The following is a 21,418-nucleotide window of genomic DNA, read 5'->3' as shown; positions in this document are numbered from 1 at the left end:
TTGTAGATATGAGAGTCAGTTTACAAGTCTTCCCTATTGCTGGGAATAAATAAAATATTTGATTATGAGAACTTTAATTTTTTATGTTTGTAGAGAGGTTGTCATCTGAACACCTAGAGCTAGAGGTCAAAGCCTCTATTTGCTACCAGACTAAAAGTATTTATTGTTAATAATGCAGAAGTTAAGAACAGAAAGAAAATATTGCTAATAGAAAATAGAACCAAACACGAACAGATCCATAAATTTGAAGCAAACTATTGCTAAAATGTAAGTCATAAATGGAAGGCCTTAAACTGGAGAAGGGCTTATGCCATAATGCCTGGAATTGGATTTCAGGAACTCTTGAATTACTGGATCATAATGATACGAAAGACATTAATTTAGAAGTTGACTGAAGATACTCCACATACTCAAAGAATGAGGGCATTTACCGTCCAGGTGTTTTAAGCCAATTGCATTATATTTACTATATTGGAGGAACTTTTGGCCATAATGACAATTCAATTGAATTTGAAGAGGCAGTAATATTATATCTCAGTCTGCAGGTCATAGTGGGTGGCTGAGTGATGAAGTCTCTTTCGCTTTTAGTATGAACAAGGCATTTACATACTTTCAGATCTGACTTAAAATATCACTGACAATGAAAAGGTCACATTCTTTGCAATATGATAAACTCAGTGATTCATAAGTCTCTCTTCTCTTTGGAGTGGGATAAGGTACTTTTCTTAAACTGTATATCCTGTATTCGGACATAGAAAAATGTTTTTTAAATATGTAGCAATGGATAATGACCCTCGCCAAAGAGGAGACACAATATAAGAGGTGGTGGGGCCACATTTGGAAAGCTAAAGCATCCTGGTTGTCCTCTGGATGCCGACAAGAGGCTGTGTCAGGCTGTGCACCCCTCAATCTGAAATCAGTGCTGCAAGGGAGCCATCATATAACATAATCCCATGAGCAGATGCTGTCTAAGTAATTAGCCGTGCTGGTAGATGAAAGGCCCATGCTGAATCGTGCTAAAATTGCTTGCTTCTTTGCTACAATTGCTAAAATATAACAGTGCAGAAAGAGAAGCTTGGGCAATTGCTTTGGAAAGTTGTTTCCATGTGACTCGGGAAAAATAAACTGGTTAATGGTTTTTAATTAGCAATCTTTTCATGTCTTCCCCTCGTCATCCACGGGGAGATCTGCAGAGAGCATGATGTTCTTCCCACCATGCAGGTGACAAAGGTGCTGGCATGCCACACTTGACCATGCCAGATGACACGGCCAGATGGTGACAGTGACTTTCAAACCTGCTCTCTCTAGGTTCAAGGCACCATAGGATGCCCCTGTTTCTTCTGGTCAAAATGGACTTAGAGATCCCTGCACAGAGCACTTTCATGCAAGGGCTGTTAATATGTGTCTCCCCACATCTCCTGTTCCCAAGAGCTGGGCTGCTCTGAGCATGTCCCCAGTACATGAGGGTAGTAAGCACAAATATCAGAAATGTGCTTACCATTTCAGGAACCCATTTTTAACTACTCTGTCCTGTCCTGGTCTGTAGGGCCCCTGTGGCAGAACCTTTGTCTGGACACCTTTCTCGTAGCTCCACTACTTCCCTAATTTCCTACACTCCATTTCTCCCTGCTTACCTGGGAAACCAATCCGAGTGCCACACATTTTGTTTCTTTAAGTATATGCAGCAAGCAGGAATTTAACATCTCCCGGAGCAATGTCTCAGTGTGTAATAAGGTATCAAGGGAGTATGACTTCTGAAATCCCAGTAACTGATTTTATCGCCCAGGCAGAACTTGCAGTTGTTTTTAGGATATGATCAGATCTGTGAGATAAATTTTTAATTAAATTAAGATGAATCCTGTTTTTAAGATACACTTCAGATTTCACAGTTCCTGAAAATGAACTGAGTAGGAACTGGGCAAATTTGGGGTGCTGAGGAACGCAGTAGTTCCCCCAACCTCTCACAGTAACAAGGAAGGTGCAGGAGGGGCAGGCTGCAGCCTCAGCAGGCGATGGAAATGGAAATGATGGACTTGTGATGGAAATCACTAATGAATGCAGTCGTCTGCTTAGTGATGGGGTGGCACTCACTCAGAAACTCCTGTAGAAATCTCTTTGAAATGTCACCTGTTAAACACGTGAAAAGCCCGTGTTCAGCAGCCTAAAAAGCACTTGAACAACTGAGTGGTTTGGGGAGAAGGGATATATTAGAGGAAAGATTTGTATGGGTGACAAACTACACTAGTTCATAACCTCTAAAGCTTGCAGAGGTGAGGCAGGTTTTGCCCAGAGGCAGATCTCCATTATGTCTCTGGCATGTCTCCGGCATCTAACCCAAGCTGTCGCTGATTTGGCAGCATCACAGGCAAATTCCTTCCTGCAGAGAGGGCCATTTCCTAAAGCCCTGGACCAGTGCGCTGGGTCAAGCACGGAAACGCTGCTTCTTTACAGGCCCTGGCCCCCTCCTGCCGATGCTAGCCAGTCCGCGTTCATTCCCGCTGAGACGCCACATCAAGAGCTTTTAGCACAGACAGTGTGGTTTTAATGCTGGCCATGTGCATCTTCCTTTCCCATCTGTTTTTTTTAATTGCGCACAACATAGTTCAGAGCAAAATCTCGTTGTAACACAGTCAGAGACGATATTCCCAGGGAAGGCAGAGGAAGCAGGCACCCAGCTCCGAGGGCGTCTGGTGTGTCTCCCTCACTCCCGCTCAGCGTGTGTTATTCCAAGTTGCCCATGGAATGCAAAATTGGAAATTACTGAAAGCATGCTTGTGTATGTATACATTTTTTTATTCATAACCTCTTCTAGCAGTGTTATAGCGTGGCATAGGTTACTTGCCCTGTGATTAATTTTCGGTAGTTGAGAAGCAAGTTGTCTTCTATCTAAACCCTTTGTCTGTACTTTTTAACAAGAAGGTTATTAAAAGCCATCATTTTGAAGTCATCAGAAGCGATAACATAAAAAGGAACAACTGTGAACAGCACTGCCCTTGTAAGCACCAGATCAACTAGCTTCTGCTCCTTTCAGGCTCCTGCAATTTCTTGGCCAATCCTTTGCCTTAAACAGAAATTGAAGTGCAATGCCAGCATTCGCCCATTTTCTAGGAGGCAGAAAGGTTTTTACCACCTTGCCTTGTTCCCAATGAAACACCCAGGGAGCAAAATATATTCCTTTTTCCAATCTGTCATCTTACCAGGAAACACTGGTTGCTGGGGAAAAATAAATGTTTCATGTTTGCAAATTTGATTTGGTTCACCTCTCTTGTTTGCTCTTGAGGGTAAGCGCTGCCTCTTTGATTTTCCTTAAAGTCAGCCCTGCTGAGATTAATACATTTTTTTAAATGTGTGTAAAGCAATTTCAGATAAGCAAAACAATGCAGGGACATGGTTTTATTTTGACTGTAGTGCCTGTCTTAGCCTGGGCCACAGCCTCCCGCAGCAGACATGGGGAGGCCTGCTGCCTCCCCCTCCAGTGCTCGCTGCAAAGTGCTTAGCTGCTTTGCTTTGCTGTTTGGGTGCTTTTTCTTACTGCTTTGGCTGAGATTTCCTCTATCTTTGGTTTGTTTCTGTGTGTATGTGGAATTGCATATGAAGTAAGTAGTCCTCAGAAAGACTGCCAAGAAGGAGAATAATCTTAGATAATCATAAAAGTCATAAAAACTACCCCGCTCCCAAACCGTAGCCATTATTTTCTTGCAGACATACTGAAAATGCAAAATCAACTTATTAGCTAAGCATTCAGTCCTGATTTCATGATTTTATGTTTGGCTTTTATATATATAATATCTGTTTTCCACTTTCACAATGCCAACAGAAAAATCATTTCACAATTCACTCCTATTTTGTTTTTGCCTATTTCCAGTACAGTCAAACTCAGCAGCAAAACAGCTGTCAGTTCAAATGGAAGTGTGATCACAGCCTAATGCGATACATTTAGGGAATTTCAGACCTACCACACTGAATTTCAGGTAGTAACTAAAGCTTGTGGTGAGATGTTACCCCTGGCTGACCAAAGATGTATACGGTAAAAATGAAACTTGACAAACAAATCTGTTTTCTGCCTTTCCTTTTCAGTGAAAATTTTCATACGTAGTCAAAAGTATTAAATGGCAGACTTTTAAAATGGAACTGCTTTGGAATCCCATAAACTTTGAGACTTTTTGACCAAAGTGATCGCTCAGGTTGGATTCTCGTGCAGAACAATGCAATGTGACGTGCTGAAGATTTCATGTCAATGATCTGTATTACCCATTTGTACAAGAGGCAAGTGATCCAGATTTCTGTGGATAATTAGACAAAAAGGAGCAGGTGGTATGGGATTTTCCTATTAGTTGTCAACAAGAAAAATAAATTTCCAACAACCATTAAGATGCTTTTCATTCCTCTCAGCATAAAAGGGGCACAGTTTTCCAAAAGGTACAGTTGGCTTAGCAATTTCTGGATTCAAATAAAATTGAAAATGTAGCTTAGTATGCTGAAAAGATCTCAATGAAATCCAGCTGTGCTTTGAAAATCAAGGCTGAGTTTCTTGGCCTGTCAAACCATCACCGTTCTTAAATAGCACATTAACATGAATGTATATCAGGAAAGGCTGCTCTCAGTTGGCGTCGGTTGTGATCAAAACCTTCACAGGAGAAGTGCGGACTCAAATGATGCAAGGCTTTCCGTGACTGATGTTGCAGTGGATTGGTTGCTTTTTCTGCAGCAGCCTGCCCCATGTGTGCCACTCCGACCCCAGCTCCTTCTCTGCAGACCCCCTTCTCTGTAGCGTCCCCCTGAAGGCACCTGGAACAGTGATGCCGCGTGTCTATATGAAATAAATAAGAAGGGGGTTTTAACCCTAGTGTCTACTCTTGCATGGAAGGAGGCCAGGACTCGGCATGTGGTTCTCGTGCAGGTTCCCTCTGTGCCAGGACCTTAGACCAGCTTGCTCAGGAGCAGACTTACCTTCTGCATGACCAGCTCATGGCTTCCTTGAGGTTTCTTTTCAAAACCCCAACAGACCAGTTGATATCCAATTCTGGAGGCTAGAGCTCTTCGCAAAATCAGTTGAAGAGGGTATTAAAATAGGCAAGCTGAGTGATCGGTCAGTTCTGCAAGATGTTGCAGTTAGAGGTGATCCTGGTCCTCTTGAAGCCAGCAGCAATCTCAGAGCGGGTCTCACTCTGTAAGAGATGACTCTGCAGTGAGTTCAGGCACACATCCATTGAGCTGATGCACCAGAGAACATGGGAATCCTGAGTCCTAATTCATTATGTATGTTCGATCACATTTAAAATCCCTTCCTTGTGCTGTGCCTATTTCCATCTGGCTGCTGTACAGATTCTTTAGATACGTTTAGTACATCAGCTTTTCCTTAAGTGATGAATCACACCGATGCTATGTTGGGTATTAATAAACACTCGCCTGCGTTAGGCAAAAGTGGGTAGAGGACACCAATGTTTTTACTGCGTAAAAAATCCCAGAGAATTAGAATTCAAGTCATAAGAGCAAGAGCAATGGGCATTTACCACGCAAGAGCATTTACCTGCATGTCTAGACAGTGCACAGACACAGGGAACAGGGCACTGGCGACAGGGAGTGCATTTTCAGTGGGGAGGGTCTCCTAGTCTTCCACAGTAGCATTTACGTGGCTGCTGAACGTAGACTGGACCTGTATACTGGTTACAGTCCTTTTCATGCCAGCTCAGAGTGTTCCTCAAGGTTTGCTTTCTGATGGAAAAGCTGTCCCTTCTGCACAGTGCCCCAGCAGAAGGTGAGCACAGAGTCTCTAGACGGATGGGGCTTGTTCCCATGCTGATTTCACAGTCTTTATATACTTGTGGTGACCAGGCTGGTTTCTAGCATGAGGGACTGTGTTTTCTTCAGTTTTGCAGGAATGCTACTGTATTGTTATAGCACACAGGAGCATAGTTTAGGAGTAAGACAGCAGACTGCTGTACATTGTTCATGTCTGCATCCTGATGTCTGCTTTCAGACTGCTGTTAAGCCTTGTCCTGGACCTGCAGAGCAGTGAAAAGTTTATCTGTTCTTCTGTGGTTTGCAGGGACCCATTTTGTCATTCTGAAAGCAGCAACAGTGAACCAGGGAGACTCCTCAGAGAGTATCTCAGCATCTGAGGCCAGCAGAGAGATGCCTGTGTTTACTCACTTATTTCCCTTTTCAGCAGTAAGCCTTGGCAGAGATTCCCTCTTCAGGGCTGCTTGAACGACCTGAACACCCCAAAGCCAACACAAGGGTTTTGATGCAATCACTCTGTTGGGAGCTTGCCATCAACTTGGAGAGATTCCAGGAGCCAACCAGGCGCCATTAGCTGTCACCACATTTTTTTATCTCCCAGATAGTTGGCAGATAACCCCAGGTGACACTGGGCTCGTGGAGAGGGACACAGACCAGTTTTCCTCCACTGACAGATACACTGGCATTTAGCAGTTGTTGAAACTCTAGAGCCTTGATTCTGCGTTATTTCACAACCTGTTTCCATGCTGTGTCAAACCAGAAACTGCCTTTAGTCCTGTGTATTCAACAAACACACTTCAAAATGTTCAGCATTACCTGCAATATGGCAAGAATGGTTCTCAACCCCTCATCTTTCCTTCAGTGTACCTTGTGTGGGCCTTCACGGTAAAGCCAACTACAAGTCAGGTTGTTGGCAGTGGAGGCCGCTCAAGCCAGCAGATGATGAGTTCTCTGATTTTGTTTGAGCAGAACTTGAATAGCCTTATCGCCATCATCAAGCCAGTCGTGTTGTTGCTTGGATACAAACCTGACAGTTTGCTGACAAGGGCAATACAGAGACCTAAGGCAGGCGCTGGGCCTGGCTCTGTCTTTCAGAGGTGTTTCTGCAGCAGGCAGAACAGCAGGCAGTCCCATTTCACGTGTGACACCTTGTTTCCATGGTTAGCTATCTGATTGCTTCACTGCTTTTTCCGCTCTGTCACCAGTGGCTGCTGGGGACAGTGTTACGCAAAGCACGAAGTGGTGGGCTGAACAGTCAACACCATGCAAGGCATATGGCCACCACAGTTGCAGCCTTAACTATTGCAAGTCATGTGCAGAGGATGGGTATGTAGTGTCGGTCAGGACATGGAAAATGTCATGGGATGCTACAAACCAATAGAAGAAAGATGCTGTTCTTGTTGCTGATAATCTAGTACCCACCTTCTATAACAAAAATAAGCAAACTGAGTGGCAACCAACTTTTTCCATATCAGGCATCTCTGGAGCTCTGAGCTGGCTGTCACCACTCAGGAACAAGATCTTCAAGTTATTTATAACAGACAGATCCATGAGAATGTCAGCTCAATGCTTAGTACAGTCAAAACAGCAAGTGGAAAGCTAGAAAATCTTAAGAAAGGAATAGTGGAAAAAACAGAGATCATCATTATGCCACTGTAATTCAGTGGTGCACTTGCATCTTGCATATAGTTTGGTTTTGCTCTCCTACATGTCAAAGGGGAGATGGCAAAGTTAGAGACATTTCAGAAGAGGACAAGAAGAAAGGTCAAGTGTATGGCATGAATTCCAGACAATAAGTAACTCAGCTGGGACACTTCAGGTGGGTAAAGACATAACTGCAGGAGGAGATGTTAGAAATCTGGAAAATGATGGCTGGATCTGAGAAGGTAATATGGAATGATTGTTCACTCTTCCATTACAAGGACATTTGTTCGTAGCAAAAATTGTATGCACTAGAAGTTGACAGGAGTTCAGAAAATAACTTGCCAGATTTCTGGGGGATAAATCCATCAAGGGGTAATATGCAGACAAACCATCTCTAAATCAGGAAATTCCTGAGCCACAAATTGTGAGCAGCTGGGAATATTCAGGGGAAGCATTTCTGTGTGTGCTCTGCCTTTAGTCTCCTTCACATCCAGTTTTGGCCACTGTTGGAGCTGGGCTAGTGGGCTAGACAGACCTGTGATCTGACCTAGTACAGCCACTCTTATCCAGTGCACAAATTATTCAGTCAGGGTGTCGCTTCAATCTAGCAATATAGGAAAGGTAACATCTGACATCTGCTTCTGACCTGTCCACACACAGACACATCTATCCTTAGATTATTACATCCACATGGATGAGAGCTTTCTCCCAAAGCAAAAGATGGCAGTTTAGGGAACAGTAAAAGCAAGCAATATGGTCTTGGGGCAATCTCATCCTTACATCTGGCATTGGAAGGCAGCTCTTATAGCAGTTTTTAATCAGTAAACTAAAAATCAGGGCTGCTGGACTGAAGTAGCAAGCAAGGCTGAATTTCTTCTGTGGATTGCAGATCATATTACAAAGCCAACAGCCATTCTTACTGCTGAACAGATTGGTGATAGCTCCTACTACATACAACAAAGATATCATGAAATGTTTGTGCCAAGAGTTGCTTGTAGAACAGGAGATATAGTTCAGTGCTTTTATCCATAGATGATTCCAAAGTACGCAAATCCAAAGTCATGTTTGTCTTTTTAAAAGGCTACATTGAGGTCCATATTTGCTTTAATTGAAGCTAACAAGCTCTGAGAAGACCAACTAGTAAACAGACACCAGCCTCATTTGGAGATGACCACAAAAACCTCATGTCTTCTTGCTCTTTGTAGGGTCCACTTGGAAATAAAGATTAGGAAAGCTTCCTTGAAAAGCTCTGTCCTTTCCAAGTAAGTAAGCTTTCAGTTTAGTCTAGCTAGCTCCTAATTCTTGTCTCTATATTTTATTGATTAGAGACAGTTTAGCAGGCACAGTAAGAACCATCAACTGAAAAGTTTAAGGACACAGTAACTTGACTCCCTGAAGAAGAGGGAGGCTACGCTGCACTGCTCAACCAGTTGACAACTGGTTGTAACTTGGCAGAAGCTCCTGTAATATTGGCTGCTCCGTCACTGCAGGTGGAGCCATTGGAAGAGGCTGAAACACTTCTAATTAAGATCAGCAAGTCTGCCTTTTGTATTGTCAAGACTCCTCCCTCCCTCCCATTCTCTCTTTCCCTCCCTCTTTCACTGAATTGGCAACTCATAAAAGGGAATGGGGAGGCAATGTATTACCGACCAGTTGTGTGCCAGTGGGAAGATTCGCCTCCTTCCAGTGACAAACCACAGCTGCTCTTCAGGAGTAAAGTCGTAACGCATGTAATACCACTTAAGCTTGTACATGTGTAAAGTGGAACAAGAAGGACCGAAACAACAGCCCAGCTCTGATCTGAGTCACAAGCAGTTTAGCAGCATGAATACATTTTGAAAAACATAAAAGTGGGAGTTGCTTAAAGTTCTAGTGCAAACATTTGCCAGATGTCACCCATTTGACTCACGTCGAGTCAAGGGAGACAGCAGTTCATGCTCAAAGCATCTGCAGTAAATGCCAGGGAAGTGAGGGGGTGGCGAGGGGAGGGCTCACGTTGGCGTTGTATCTGCTCTCACGTGTGCACGCGCGCTGTCAGGTCACCGATAGCGGGGCTGTGGTCTGCCTTGCAGTGGGCAGCAGAAGAGGATGGCTGCTGCTTTATCCAGGGCTTAGGTTTCTGCAAAGCTGCCTGATCAGCTCGTGGGTGCCTGGAATTCATTGCATCTAATGGAAAGAGAAGGAAGGAAATTTCCAGGCCGTGCGATGCTGGCATAATCCAGGCAGAGCAATGGGCTGTGTGGAGAACTTGAAAGAAAACTCCCATTCAGCTGGATGTGCTACTTGAAAGTACCCGTTCTGGTGAGCACGGGAAAGGCATGCTGCCTCATTTAACAGCCTGAACCCAGACTGTTGTGTTTTTGGAAAGTGGCTTTACCTATGTAAATACTTCTCCAGTCAAGGTCCCATTCTGCTGTTCCTCTTGCTCTCCATCTAGGATCATGGCCAATGCCACCGACTCCTGTAATGAGCCACCATGATGGAGTCTGAGAGCAATCTGCAAGAATTAACAAGCAAAAGAAATCAGCCAGCGACATAAAAAGCTGGATGTGTGGAGATTACTTTTGAATAAGAACACTGCCACTGACAGAAAGGCCAAAACTTACTGGATGACTGACACAGAACAAATTATTTCTTTATGTCTAATGACAAGGTAACGGTCTGCCACCCTGATCTTGCTTGTACTGGGATTTTAGATCACCAGAAGATTCAGAAAAACACTCTTCGCTAAAAATTCTTTTATTCCTGAAAAACATTAATTACCTGTAGTATTATTTCAAATACATTTTTGCAAAGCACGGTGACTTATGACAAGCCAGAACTTCCACAACAAACTATTAAAAAGCAATTAGCTAGAGAAATTCATCTAAGCTTATCGCAGGGCCAATGTAAGAAGTCATAAAATTTTCTTGGAGTCTTGTCAAATTTACTTAGTCTGACAGGTGACATTCCCTGAGTTTTCTTTACTTCTTCAGGACTCCCATGCCTCAGTTAATTTTGGGAAGTCTTTGTTGGCACTGTTAAAGACCAGCTAACAGTAACGCCTCTTCCTGAGCACAGAGCTGCTATTTCCTACCTTCTTTCAGGGTATCGTCTTCTGGCTGTTGCTAGACTGCGAGGGAAGCAGATTCCTCTTTGGTGTTCCAGATCCTGTGCATCTTAATTATACCCATTCTTTTATTAATTGACCTTATGTATAAATGAGAAATTGGATTTTATTTCTGCTTCTTCCATGTTATGTTAGCTTCTCAATTCTCATAGCTTTTCTCTTCCCAACATAATTTGAGAATTAGGCATCAATACTACCAATTACTTAAAATTATATTTTATAATGCCTTCCTTTTAGTTATATTCACTACTTGAGGCGTATATACGTCTATATACACACAGAGAGCAATAGGACACCCAGTTGCTGTTGGGATCAGCACATCTCTGAACGCAGTGACTCTGCACCAGTGAGCTCACAGGGAAGACGCTTCGGCAGAATTCATGTCCCTTCAGCGCTTGTCAGCTTTTCCTCTGGAGAATCAACAAGAACATCAGACTTCTCCAAACAGAGTGTGCAGGGCAAAGAAAATGTTTGTTATGGAAAGTGGTGGAGTTTGTTGTGAATTTTTCCTACTTATGTGTAGATTTTACTCAATCAACCACAATAAAAAAAGAACCACAAAAAAAAAAAAAAAGCGGATGGACGGCATTGACAAATGGTCAGCCCCAAATGTAACCTTGCTGTTGAATCTGTCTCTGTTAACTGAATCTCCTGTGTGGCCTTTGGAGGGAGCTGCATGGTCAGGAAGACAAAGTGCAATTATATTTTTTCAGATGAAACTAGCTCTGTTTTCCCTGGCTGGGGAAGTGCTGGTACCTGCAGCCTGTCTCAGTGGAATGAGGGGAGTCCCAGCCTCTCTGATGCTGCTCTGCTTTGCATGAAAGCATTACAAAAAGGGTAGTTGCACCAGAAAGTGTATATGTACCAAAATCATAGTCCCTGGTCCAGGAAGGATAACCTCTGTTCCCAGGCCTAGGGTGCTTGTCCTCTCTCCGGTGCAGGGTTTGGGGCCATGCAGATGTCCCCTTAGTGCCTTCGTGCTCTGGATGCAGTATAGTTTATAGCAGTTTACCACTTCTTGGGAGAAATGCATTACCAGCTGTGCAGTATGTGCATGCCACAGCATGCAAGTAGCCTGAACCTCCAGTAAGTCCTAAAGGACATAACACTCCCCCCTCCCCCCGGGTGTTCCTGGTGGTCCAAGACTCCTGAAGCCCATGAGTACCGAGAGTAGCAGTAAGGAGCACAAACCTACTCCCAGCTTTTGTTGATTTGGGGGATTTGTTGCTGAAAATCTGAATACTCATTTTAATTTTGTCCCTCAGCTCTATAAAAGACTTGCCATTAAGCTATTGGGAGTTTTGTGCCCAGCATCAAATTTTGCCGCATGCTGTGTAACAGCACTGCATGTTACTCGTGATGTATCATCCTGTTAATGTTGATCTTATCATTGGAAGTTAAAACAGCTGCTAATGCATAAGGACCTGCCTTTAGCCAGATTTTTAATAGAACCACAGAGTGAGAATAAACAGATTATTTCATGTGACATCTTGTATCATTGGAACCAGCTCACGTAGTGACATAACGCACCTACAGACAAGCATCTAACCGGTATCAGCAGTAATCAGCCAGGAGAGGTTAGTCATGGGCCAGACTTGGGACAACCTTGCTAGCATTAAGAAGTAGCTCTGACGGGTTGGATCAAGCCAGAGTCTCTGCTATTTTAGACCAAAGGTACGATCAGGGTGGGAGTCAGGAGCAAAATTACTTTAGGTGGTACTTCTCCAGCTCTTTGCCAGTGCAGGCTGTGATCCCACACCATGTCATGTGGCTGTAGGCACCTGCTGATGAGGTTGGGGCTGCGGTTGCTGCCGGTAGTAGATGGGTCTTATCTGTCTCACAGCTCCTTGGGGCTTCCTGGGCTGTATCTGTGGAATCGCATCACTGCAATTTTCTTGTCTTTAAGAAGGTTCTCAATCACTGGTTTAAAAAAAGATACTTTTGTCCCTTTGGGCCTTAGCCTGATGCATGAGGGGCTCATCCATAAGAACTGGAAGAAATACACAATGGCACTGGTTGAAATGCGAAAGTACCCACCATTACGGTTATTAATTTAGCTCTGGAAGTTTGAGCATGTTTTCCCAAAGTAAAGTGTCATTTAAGGAGTCACATTCCTTTTACGAGAAAAATATCAGTGAAAACTGAACAACTTTGATGCCTGAGCTACAGACACATAGGACAGAGTCTTCTCAGTTCACCATCTCTATCTGAATATTCAGGTGCAGTTGACGTATCTGGATAGACAGCAAATATTTCAGCCTGGCTACACCAGCGAGGGAGAGATTATTTGGCAGAAAACAGACTCACTGTTAGTGGTCTGCACAGCTATAATGAACCAAGTTTCCAAAGGGTAGCAGTGCTTGGTACATTTTCAACTGTTCATTTCCTTTTGTTTTTCATTATACACATTTCATGAAATCGGATGCCACAAAATGAATGTCTCAGGACAGTAAAGAATGGGGCAGTCCAAGAAATTACTGCAGGAGCACAAAACAAGTGGTGCGGGCAGAGCCCAAGGGTAGCAAACCACAGCTTTGCATGCCCCTCACTGAAGCTATACCTGCTAAACAGGAAAGAATGAAGTCAGAAAATGAGCAAATCAAAATCTAGCCTGATATGGATTTCTCTCTCCTGAGGTATTTCAAAGCAATATCACACAGATGAAGTGTTCCAAGAAAACCATCAGAGATGCCGGGCTGACTGGCTGCTGTGAGTCAATCAACTGGAACAGCTGGCCAGGGACGGCAGTGTTCCTGTAGGAAAATCCACCTTTTCGAAGTGAGAAGAAGGGAAAACAAAAAAAGTTGGAATGTGACACAAAAAGGATGGTCTGCAAACTCTACCCAGAAGAAGTGGCCCTGGGCAGCCTGGCACCAGGACCACCTACCTGCCCATCGTGTCCTGCACACATCTGCCACGGAGCAGACCGCAGGTGAGGTCGGTGTCGGGCTGGCTGTGCCCAGCAAGGTGTCTGCTGAGGAACGCCTCTCCATGGGTATTCGTGCAGCCCTGTCATACTGGCTTGTTCCCTCCAGTAGTTACTTGGATGCGGACATCACGTCCTTTTCACACCAGGAAAACACGGGGAATTTGGAGGGAGTTTTTCTGGTTTCACAAGGAATTTTGTAATGTACTTAGGTGTTGTGAGCAGGGTCTGACTTCCCCAAAGGAGCCCTGGGAGCATGGAGAAGCTATTCTATCTTCAAGCTCTCTAAATTATCCACATTAAAGGGGAGCTTTGACTCTACCAGTGGTGCTGGATGGTGCCCAGTGTTTATACCTCATGTTACTTGTTGATGGGGAATATTGCATTATATGCACTATGTGCTTTGCTGTCTTGGCCTGCTCAGATCATTATTGTCCTTGTCCCTGCCGCGAATTGCGTCTTGTCCTTAAACAACAGCGAGTAGGGACTGTTCGCTTACCTATCGCTTGATGGGGTCTGTGAAGAGCTGTGTCGGGGGAGCCATCTCTTGTGCACTGCTGCTCCTGATCACTGTCTCTGGCGGCTACTTCAATGCAAATAAACAGTCGCAATGATAGGGACATGCCTGGCATCGCTGCGGAACGAGATTAACTCCCGGGAGCCGGCAAGCAAGCAGGCTGTAATGCACTTGCAATGTAAATACGCCGTCACGCGCTTAAAACGCTGGGCTTGTGCTGAAGCAGGGGATCCGGGACCGCGGTTAGCAGGGTCCAAGGTCAGCGCGTGCTTACGTACGTGCTCAGCTCAGAGCAGCCAAGCTCTGCCGGGCCAGTGTGCACGTACTGGGGGGGCTGTTTGACATGGTGGGGCTGAGCATGATGTGAATGGCTATGAAAGGCTTTCACTGGCCTGGCCTGCTGTTTCCCCCCGGGTGGTTTATGCTGCAGCTGGATTATTTTGGTTCACATTCCTTTCTTCCGTTCCCTGCAGAAACCAGTGGGGTTGCCTGAACAATCGCTCTGAGTTACTCTTGTAAAACAGGGAGAGATCATAGGGGGAAATCAGGTGGGGGTCAGGGGTCAGTGAGGAAAAAGACCGAAAAGATCAACCTCAGTGAGTCTGAAAGCTAAAAAAAAAAAAAGAATTCTGGGAGCCTCCTAGGGTGAGGGATGGTGTGAACATGAGCAAAATCCTCCTTACAGAGCAGTCTTGGGGAAGGAAAATAAATTATTTAAGAACAAAGCTCCTGCTATTGGGTTTTCATTAGCCCCTAACCTGTCGTTCAGGTGTCCTTGTGAAATGAGTAGCCCCATGCCTACTCAGCCAGGCACTTCAGGCCATACAGAAACACAGCCTGGAAATGCTCTTCTTCAACCCAGGTCTTCCAGGCCCACACATGTGGTACCGAAGGATTAACGTCACGGTCCTGGTTCCCCAGGTGTACACAGCCATCTGGACCATCAGCCGGTATCGTCAGCTGGTGACAACTCAACAAAGTGCTTAAAACACAGATGTGCTTATGGTCCATTGACGGTGGTGAGATAATGTTTGTTCCTGAAGTGCAATCAGTGATGCAGTGCTTAGCTGAACTCCCACCGTGTAGAATAAATTTATTTGGAATTGATGCTACCTGTGGAAGACTAAGCGCGTGCTTGGTGTGAATCAGGACCAGATGAAACCTGCGCTTAAAGGCTAAATAAATCTCCAAGGCTAACTTTGTAGCCTTAATGTGCTACAAAAACAGGTGCCTGAGGGACTGCCAACAAACATTTTTGGTATTGATTTAACTGTAGCTGTTAGAGCCTGATGTAGCTGAATTGATGCGAGCCATAGAGCAGCTCAGTTACAGTGGTATAAAAGCCTTGACTTTCATACAGCTAATTTTGCCAGTGAGGAAATGCTATGCTTTCAGAGCAAGGTAATTGCTTTTGTAGGAAGGAGTGTCTTTAATTCGATTATTTGACTTTTAAGGGGATGCAGTTAACCAACTGCAAACTTGTGTAACCCAAGCTAGAGAGGAAGATCCTGATAAAAAGGATTTTAACCTGGAACTGTGTATATCTAAAAATAAGAATAAAAATCCCTAACTCAGCAAGTATTTGCGGGGAAGTACTTGAGTAGCTGCATCTTCTGCATCGCAGTGAGGCATGATACATTAATAAGTGAGACCTTTCTCTCTTCTTTTCATCTCTCCTTCCACTGGGAGGGGGGTTGGATAGGAGTGGAGCTCAGTTAAATCCACTCATACTTTTTGATGCTGGGCCCAGGGGCACAATTAAACCTGTGCATACTGCTGGAGTGCACATGCCTGGTCCCAAAATTGATTAAAAGTCCAAGCTGACTGCAGTTACAGTAGCTCTAGGTAATATAAAAATGTTTCATATGACGTGACAAACAGACCTCTCCAGGCTCCCAGGTGTGGCCAGCATTAGCGCACTGACCCCTCGGCCCCAAAAATCTGCATTTCAGCCCCTCCCTGCAGTGAGCAATCCCACATGGGCACCGGGCGCACTGCTCGGATTTTAGCAGCAGATCCCGTATAGCCCCTTGAGCAAATGGCAGCTCCCTCACCAGGTCCAAATCTCTTTCTACAGCCAAGGGTCTCCACCAGACCTCATAAATCTCGTGGCAGCCAGGTAGCTCCTGCTCGTGGGATACTGCTACTGCAGGGTGAGGGTGGGGTGTGGGAGAGGGGCCCCAGGGCCAGCCCGCTGCGGGAGGGGAAAGGACTTTCTGGAGCTAGTGCTGAAGTGCCACCCCAAGCAAGCAAGGGAGCAGGCCCTGTTTGGCCTTTTCAAAAAAATAACTTTTGCAGCCAGCCAGAGAGTGTGTCTCCTCCCAACAAAGCTGTTTGGTTTTCATTAGGTCTGCCCAATAATCCCGAAAGGTTACTGTGCAGGGGCACGTAATGCAACGAGATTTGCATTCATTAAGACAAACAGGCAAAGGTCAAGGTAAATCCTAGAACAAGTTCAACCACTTCTCTCACGCACATAGATACACATTTGTACCATGCGTATGTTAATATCACGGATTCTCCCAGGAGACATCAGCATTCCCATTTGACCAGTGGACTTGAACAGCCATTTTGTCCAATGCAAATTAAGACTTAAAGACACTTAAGAAGAAAAGGGAAAAAGGGTATCTTTGCTTTACAGGACAGGGCCTGGTGCCTCCTGCGACCAAGAGTTACAATATTGATTTTAGTCTCTCTCTGAAGTGTATTATCTTTTTATTTTTCATAAGAAGGCAGTTTTTAGCAGACGGGATGGGATGATAATGCTGCAATTGACCCAAGCCTCTTGGGCGAATAATAAACATTAAGTAACATTTGTAATGAAACTGGATTCAAGGACTAATGAAAGATCAAAGGGGATCATTCCCTTCTAGACAGAAGGCCAGCCCAAAACTTGGGGTATTGCTACTCTTTCACCTCTCGCAACAGACCCTTTCTTCCAAGGAGAATATAGGTCAGAAAGGTAGATGCGATTTTTCATACTCCCTTCTCAGGCTTGTGTGTCAGACTGTCAGGCCTAAGTTGGAAGAAAAGGCCGGCTGCATTTTTCCCTCTCACTCTTAGGCCTCCAATTAATGAAGTTTTAATGAAATCAGGATTTAAAAATGAGACGGAGTTTTCATGGATCAGTAACATTTTCTATTGGACCAGTTGCCAGGGAAAAAAACAGACCAGGCTGTTGAAGAGGCACACCCTTCTTCAGATCCGAAACAGAAGCTGATGACTCCAAGTGAAATACAGGTTGGAAACAGCTCAGTTTTATCAATCAACTTCATAATTTGGAGAGAAAATGGGGTTTGGCATGTGTAGAGCAGAGGAGGCTTTTTGCTAGGGATGAGGTCACTGGTCCTGTGGGATGGAGAGAGAGACAGGTAGCTATTGCCAGAGGGAACAGTGCAGTGTTAGTAGAAAGCAGCAAGTGGGGAAAATTTTAAGGTGTCATAAAACTAATGCTTCTACTGCGTCCGTGATTTCCCATATTAGGGAGAGTTACAAATTTTAATTCCTCGGCTCTCCTTTTGAGAGTGTTTTGTAGTTCTCCCCTGTGGATGGGGATGGGATGAGGACCTGCAAGAGGTCAGAGATGATGTGGTAGTTTCACGTGAAATGCTCTTCCCCTAGAGTCGCTGGCTTATATTGTCCTTCTCCTGAGGCATCGGTTGTTTAGCATTGTCAGCGTTATTTCCACGAGAGTAGTTTTCTCACACAGGAGGTATATTAGGGATGGGGGTGCGCAGGGGGGCTGTGCTTGAAAGCTAGACAGCAGAAAGCCCAGGGAACGTTTCTTTCAAGACAGGTTCTTCTTCCAGGACTGGTTATACCTATTTAATGATTTTCCCTGTGGTTTCTGGTATAAGATGATGAGTGGCAATCAGGGATATACAGGTAATGGGGTTTTGGGTTGTTTTTTTAATACACAGCAAGTTTGCACATGTTCTCAGGTGGTTTGGTCAAAGGCACAAACTCTTTTCCCAAGAGGAAAGTCCATATGGTGTGAAGATGATCTGTACATGGGTGAGATCTGTATTTTCCTTACAGCAAGTGTCTCAGTGCAAGACTGTGCATCACAGCCCTTTTTTATGTTGCAGATGAGGATTGCTGCTTTTCCAGCAGTAGCTGCTTGCCCTTAGGTCTGCTATGTGGATTGCCATTTTTTAGGTAGTTTATGGTATCTAAAAAAAAAAAATTGATGTCACTTTTGGTATCATTTACAGCCAAAAATGTTGCTACGTACAAAACATCCCCCTTTTTAGTGAATAGCCTGATCCTGTCAAAGATAGCTTTGAACCAAAACAAATTATCCAAATATTTCTGCATAACTGTCACCACACTGGAACAGAGTTGTGTTTTCTTTATGTCATATCATCAAAATTATCAGCTGCTTTTTGATCACAGTGTATTTTTCACTGCTGATAAAAGGCAGCTTCACATCGTAGCTTGAAGGAGAGTGTGAGCACTTAGGAAAACCAACTTTTTTTCCTGTGTGTGGAGCCAAAAGGTGAGCGTAAGAGCTCAGATATAGAGCTGCATGTCATCAGGAGCACACGGTCTCATTTGAGACCACAGACTGACACACATAAAAGGGCTGCATCCAGTCGTATGCCATATTCCTGGGTTACCCTTTAAGATGAAGTTAAACCCAGCAACAAAGCTTCGCTTTCTTCTTAACCAGACGTATTGCTTCCCTGTGACCTGGGGAAGCGCTGGCAGTGGTACCATCAGGGCTCGTACTTGAAATGAAGCAGAGCTGCCCTGGTTCGTTCCAGTCCATGAACTGGGACCTGCCATGGTGAGTTGCCAGGGCAGCTCTGGCTCCATGATTACAAGAAGACACCTAACCCTGCTGGCAACAACTTTTGGGGATGGGCCATTGTGTCTTGGTTTACGTTGACTGACAAATTCATCAACGTTGGCCTTTGGTTTGAAGGCAATGGTTTGCACCCCAACCCCCGCCACATGTAGGCTCGCCTTCTCACTCTGGTTCAGAGCGTTGTTTTGCCCCCTTGTGAATCAGAGATATGGTGATCAATTGTCAGTCCATTGCTAACATCTCAGGATGCGAAACAAAGATAGGAAAAACACTGGCCATGCTGAGTCACAGGCTGGATTGAGCACAGCAGCAGCCACCACACCAGCAAAGCGGCATTTGCTGGATCAGGGAGCGGAGTTACCATGTGACAGTTTATTTTAGCGTTAGAAGAGTCTTCAAGCATCACTGAGCTAAATATTTCTCTAATTCATGCGTAACTTCAGTACAATTAGCAGCCCAATCTTACAGACCTAGGTCAGATTTGTCTCCCTTGGAGGGATTGTGCTGGGATCGCCTCTTGCAAGATCGGGAGCTCCGGCCTGTTATTTGCCCAGACCTACTGGATCATTGTGGACAGTACTCAAAGCCTCATCAGCAGTCACTGCTGGGGAGACATCAGTGAGAACCATTTTCACTTTTCATTGCAATACACCACAGTGCAGGCACAAAACGACTACTCCAACGGGTCACGGAGGTTAGAGTGAGCCTAGGTTTTGCATTCGTCGAACCACATGCAGAAAGCCTGCGTTAACCCTCCTTCCCATTCATTCAAGCCCCTTTGCTTCTCTGTCTGCTGAGAGACTCATGCTCACAGCTGCAGTAAAAGATGCCCTGCAGCATCCACAGACATTTCTGTATTGTGATATGGCACAGACAAATCTGGCTCAGTGGTTCAGTCAATAAGGAATATATGCCGAGCCAGTTACATCCCGTATGTGTTGTGCCTCAAGGAATGTGTATGTGTCCTTCTGTACCACCCGCGTAAAGACTCAGCCTTGTCCCTGGGCCCCGGGTGTAGAGCTCAAGAGATGAAAAGGTCACTTCTTGGCAGGCTCTCTCTGCCATTGCACTTCCAGCGGACTCCAAACAGGCAGGGCATCCTATGCAGAGCTCGTAACGCTATCACCAGAATGTGTAAGCCTTTCTCATCCCAAACCTAAGTTTACTGCCAGACCTACTACTTCGACTCGACTTCACCTATGCACTTGTATGCATCCTCTTATGCCAGACTGTTTCGTAGGCCTTAGGAGTCAAACCTGAGGTGTATGCATGCTGCTGTTCCCAGCGGCCTCCCGAGCTTTACTGCAGCAGGTCACCGTGAAGACACTCATTTTTCCCAGTTCTGAGATGCTCCGTGCCTCCCTCTTTGCCACAGACCCACTGCTCTGACTCATGCATTAAAATTACTTTCCTGAATTTTATTTTTTTTTTTCAGTGACAGCTGATTTGTATTTTCTTCCTTTTCTGCTCTGGCGTATTGGTAGCTGGCAAGAACTAGCAAATGCTAAGTGAATTGCTGGAGGGGACTTCAGAATTGATCACCTTGTTTTTACCATGGCAAGGAAAAAATCATGTACTCATGGCAACAGAGTAACTTAACAGTTACTCCAGGCTTTAACTGAACTTTCTACCTTGTGGTTTTCAGTTGAGTTAATCTTGTTTTCAAACAACGGACATTATGTGGAGAACAAAGTGTTACATAAAAATAATTTAAAAATGCAAATAAAATAAAAGATAGATACACATGCTAGCATAATATGACAGACAGACGCAAATCAGAAAAAAATAAAATAATTTACAGCCTTTCTTCACATCTTCTGACCCTTGGTACATAAACACTGATTTTTCATACTGCTCTACTCTTGAAATGAAATGCAAAAGTAGAGGGCTTTTTTGTTATTTTTCTGCCTCCTGCTGAATTAAATATTTATCTGTTTTCTTCAAGGCTTGAGACTTGCCTGGGAAAAAAGAAAAAAAAAAAAAGTCCATGCCAACCATGAGCTTACCATATCATGATATAGCTGGTCTTCTGCTCAGCCAAGCAGAGAGCTTCATGGTCACCAATGCTCTTAGCTACCGCCTGATAATTTCAGCCGTGGATTTTGGGTGGCAGATTTGAGAGACTTCAGACAAACTGCAGTTCCTAAAAAATATGGGGGGCAGGAGGAGGCTGCGAAATAGTGAAATACAGATCCTTCAACTGCTGCAACTGGGCAGCAGACTGGCGGCCCCCAAATCAGAGGGCAGACCCCACAGGGCAGGCTGAAGGGACTCTGGTGTTTGGCTGTGGGCCAGCCTGTCTGTCAGGCCCTGAAGTCTATTTGTATGTGGATGAACTCTGGCGTTTTACATTTTTATGTCTCTTTAGAAAATGCCAGGTTGACAAATCAAAACTCTTATCTGCAAAGATGAATTTCTCATGCCTTATGTGCACTTCTCACTGTGAAAAAAAGATTTTTTTTAATATTAAATGTCTTCTAAATGAGAAAGTTCCTGTCCTGAGGTCACAACAGCTTTCTTTTTCTAAATACAAGCTAACTGGTAGCAACAAACCCAGCGTGAACTAATGGAGGTCAATATGAAACCCCAAAGACTGTTTCATGATTACCAAAATGAAATGTTTTTACTGACCACATTTGATTTTTTCTTTTCCTCCTTTACATTGTCAGA

The 21,418-nt window shown here is 44.4% G+C and overlaps 1 protein-coding gene and 1 long non-coding RNA gene across 3 annotated transcripts in view; one reads left to right on the top strand and one right to left on the bottom strand.

The window, feature by feature from the left end:
• Positions 1 to 21,418, top strand: part of CALN1 (calneuron 1) — a 145,884-nt gene that overhangs the window by 91,646 nt on the left and 32,820 nt on the right. The gene's annotated exons all lie outside the window — the stretch shown is intronic.
• The window catches only part of LOC135330340 (uncharacterized), a 30,144-nt gene continuing 25,292 nt past the window's right edge, over positions 16,567 to 21,418 (bottom strand). The window contains exon 3 of the long non-coding RNA XR_010392322.1: positions 16,567 to 18,110. This is a non-coding gene — a long non-coding RNA (uncharacterized LOC135330340). The remainder of the gene's footprint in view (positions 18,111 to 21,418) is intronic.

This window comes from Dromaius novaehollandiae, chromosome 19, assembly GCF_036370855.1.
Source record: "Dromaius novaehollandiae isolate bDroNov1 chromosome 19, bDroNov1.hap1, whole genome shotgun sequence".
Lineage (NCBI taxonomy): Eukaryota > Metazoa > Chordata > Aves > Casuariiformes > Dromaiidae > Dromaius > Dromaius novaehollandiae.
The sequence above is the reverse complement of the archived record's forward strand: the minus strand, read 5'-3'. Positions and strand labels throughout refer to the sequence as shown.